Genomic DNA, 4,329 nt, shown 5'->3' with positions numbered 1-4,329 from the left:
CAATTAGTGTGGCATGAACAACTGAAATGGACAGTGCTCCTGTTAATTAATTTTCTTTCTTTCTTTCTTTCTTTCTTTCTTTCTTTTTTTGAGACAGAGAAGATATGTCTAAGATAAATGCCTGAGAAACCAAGCATCCTGTTGACATTTCTCAAATACTTGCTGCTTACATTGTTTTACGGTTATGCCTACTCATCTATTGATTTGCCATTTAATTTATGAACATGTTTATTTATTTATATATTCCTGACAAAAATCTGTTGATTAACCGCCTATTTATTGGTTATGTTTAGAGAAATGTATGCATTGAAAAGAAACGCTTAATGGGCTTCTCTCTTTCTCTCTCTTTTTTTCAATTTTACAATAAAATTTTACATTTAAATATGAAGTCTGTTTGTCTTTGGTTCTTAACTAACTGTAGTGAGCATGAAACCTGTGGTGCTGTGAAAAGGTAAGCACAAAGTCCTCTTTTTTTAACATGACACTGAAACTGATATTGAATATGTTGGATTTATCTAAACAATCGGCTTGTCCTGAATGGTTCTCATATGCAAAAAAGGATTCCCCAATTTGAGTCCTTCAATTTAATTCTTTGAGTTTTACCCACCTTATTCTGAAACATGGAAATTATCTATTTTCTTTAAATGTGCAAAACGTCCAATTGCTATTAATGACACATCGAAAATCAAGCTGCAGTAAATAGTAAAACTATTAGCACATCCAGTGTTTTATGATTATGATAATGGATTAAAATAATATGATAACTAATACCAGTTCACAATACCCAGCCTGTTTTTGTCCTGTACTGAGGGAGAAAAGAAAGGGGAGAGCCTAAAAAAAGTGGAGGCAGTGGCTCATGAAATAAATTGGCCCAATTATAATAAAGTGTGGCTCTTGGTCAGTGTGCGGGCCGAGCAGTTCATCTTTATTACAATCTGTTAATGAAAATCAATCCTCCTCCTGATAGACTCTTATCTCCACGGCCTCTGAGCGCCTCACACGCAGGAAGATAATAAATTAGGGTAATATTGCCTTTGATTAGGGAATGAACTGCAAATTATCATAACTTTCCAAGATTTATGATACAGATGCCTAATTTCCAGGCTTGGAGGTGTAGAGGGGCCATTCGTTAAAAAGTTCTATAGCGCAAGACTTATTAACAAATATACAATGCAGAACCTAAATGCAACGCATTGCGTATGAAAGATGCAGGTTTGTAGATCTGAGAGTGTACAAATGACCTGTACGAATGTATTTTACAGAGTAAAATAGTAAAGAACTTGCTAATGCAATAGAAAAAAATAGGAATAAATCAATATGGAACTGCATAGGCCTATGTAGAAAATTTTATTTGAGTAAAGAGATGTTTCCAGGTGAAGCTACAATTTCAACGAGAAAAAAAAGTTATTAAGATGGGAATTAACATTAAGTGATGTCAGTCGACAAAGAAAACATGGTCAGTTTTATTCTGTGTTGACTTGAAAGTCACTGAAAATTATTTAAATGGTTTCCCGAACAGTACATAAATAAAGCCCCGCCCCAAACCCAAGCCGAATTTTCTGATTGGCTGAATCGAGCGGGTCGGTCAAATTCTTATTTGCTGTTTGCAATGTCTTTTAACACCTCAGGCACCTCCCTTAGCAATATACGTCATTTAATCTTGGCATTTTATGCAAGGTATGCCAAATAAAATCACTTAACAGCTTTAATGTATCCAGTAAAACTGTAACTGCTTGTGGTTATGGTTTCTAATTGATTAATTAATTAAAAAGGCATTTGTTTAAATAGATCCATCCATCTATCAATTTATCAATCAACGCATGGAGATGACCAACGCTGTCTATTTATCTTCCCAAATATCCTATTAATGTCAAATTAAGATTTCCACTGTGAATATTAATCACTCTAAAGGCTTATTTTAATTCATTACCCTAATTGTCCTTGTTTATTAGATCAAAGTGAACAAGGAACAAAGCGGATTGTCCTTTTTTACAAATTTGTTTATATACCTCATTATATAGGCTACATATCTAGAACAGAGTTGGCCAAGAGCATAATAGCACCAATTAAACGTCTGGAAAGCGGGAAGACGGTAGCGAGACAAAACGCATAAAAAGTGCTATAAAACCAGGCGCTGTACTGGAGTAACGGAAGCATATATCTGTCAGCAGGTTAACTACAGGCCTGCGCTATATATACAAGATGTTTTCTGACAGCTCTTAGCATGAAGAACTTGCCTCTTTTCTTCCCTTCACATCGGACACAGTGTAAACTTGAGAGTGATGGAGTGCCGATAGCTGCAAAGTGCAAGAGAAGGGCAGTGTTGGAAAATGCTCAGTTTAGCATGATGAATGTGGTTAAACTGACGACATTTTAATCTCTGTCACGTGACACCCGTCATATCAGAGCAGTTGCCACCCGAGGCCTGAAGGGGCCTTAACATCGGCAACGGGAACACGAGCGATGGACGTACAAACAACTGGAAAAAGTGAAGGGCAAACGTCAACTGCTTTCATGGCTAACCTGTCAGAACTCGATTTTGTGTGTGTACAAAAAAATAAAAAAATAAAATATTCAGTCTTTCACCTAAAAATGGCCAAAAACGTTATTGAGTTTTGTACTATTTATGCTTAATACTGCTCAACTGTTGAAATTGTGCCTTCTGATTGGTTGGCAATGTGTCAATTAACTTATTACTTGATTCTGATTGGTCAATTGAAGCATTCAGTCTGTATGATAACCTTCATAAGCAACTTATTTTCTAAAATGTTTCTAAATAGAACAGGTACATCTGCAAGATGTCTTAAGATCACTTCATCTGGAAAGCATCTGCTGTGTACAAACATCTAATAGACGTCTTTAAGATTTAGATTTTCTAAATGTCTATTTGACATTTGATGATGAGCAAACACTAAAAAATATGTCTTGCAGGTGTAAATGCAGACGTCAAATAGATGTCTTCTTGATGTATGTGTGTAAATAGAGTAGTCTCTCGCATTAGTCTGCTGCCATTTTCTTCTCACATAAGGAAATTTTGCCTTATTTATAAATAAATAATGCCAAGTTTATTTGGTAAGTAATAAGCAAGGCACTAATCACCTTGTCAGGTATGTACACTTACATAACTGCAGCTAAAAAGACAGTCTGGAATTACTCAACTACGTTCCTGCAAATCACCTGGTATAATGAAATGGAGACAAAAGACAAAAATGTCGAATTACTCAAACCTGCAACTCTATAGCACCCTCGATGGAGAGAAAAAGCTTTAGAAGTCGGAGGAAAAAAAATTACTTGAGATAGTCAACTTTTTTTTTTTAATATGGGAAACGACAGATTACGCAATACAGCAAATATTAGTTATATACAAACTAAAAAAAGATATCTAACTAGATGAAACGGCTTCAAAACATCACATTTAAAACACCTATACACAAATTTATGTACACATATAAAACACACACACACACACACATATATACACTCTTTCAATATATTATTATATAAAGAATTTGTTTTCTTTTTTCCTTAATAAGCAGCTTAGTGTGTGGATGTATGGACCCAGAATCAAATGAATATGGATAGGTAGCATTTCATGTAGTTGTTGGATCCTGTGTAGATAACATATCTTCTGATATGGGATAGGGATGGGACGGTATGAAAATTTAATATCACGATTATAGTGACTAAAACTATCACGATTATCAATATTATCACGGTTTTGTTGAAACGAGATGAAAGTGTTCAAAAATAGTTGATGCTCACACTGAAAACATTTCAGCAAGTTTTATATTTAATAATCAACAAACAACTAATAAAACAAGCAACTCTATGCACTTAATTTAAAGAAAGATTAAATTCTGTGGCATTTCCTTCCTTACAATGAAAAGTGTAGAAGCATAGAAAAGCATAGAAAAGTCACTGACTTTCGCCATTCCTTCTCGAAAAAAAACAAAAAAAACATTGTGCGCTGCGCTTGCGTCAGACTGTTGCTGGCTGGACATGATTTAATAGTGAGTTATTAAAACCGCGATAATCAAACACGGTTTTAATGATAATTCATTTTTAAACGATATTACTAACCTTCAGCACATTTTATCACGGTTATCAATAAAACCGGTTATCGTCCCATCCCTAATATGGGAGTAGAAAGTTTGAACTTGTGGGATTCGGGAAGATGTGAGGGCATTCTATGTGTCTTTTTACAATAACTTCATCCAATAATGTTACGTCTGTATCAACAGTCTCCATTCTTTAATCGCTGACAACCTTGAAGCTATGCCGATTATTTGCCTTCATCGTTTCCAGATTCTGCCATCACTTTTTAGAGCA

This window comes from Carassius carassius, chromosome 48 (assembly GCF_963082965.1).
Source record: "Carassius carassius chromosome 48, fCarCar2.1, whole genome shotgun sequence".
Lineage (NCBI taxonomy): Eukaryota > Metazoa > Chordata > Actinopteri > Cypriniformes > Cyprinidae > Carassius > Carassius carassius.
Note: the sequence above shows the minus strand (reverse complement) of the source record.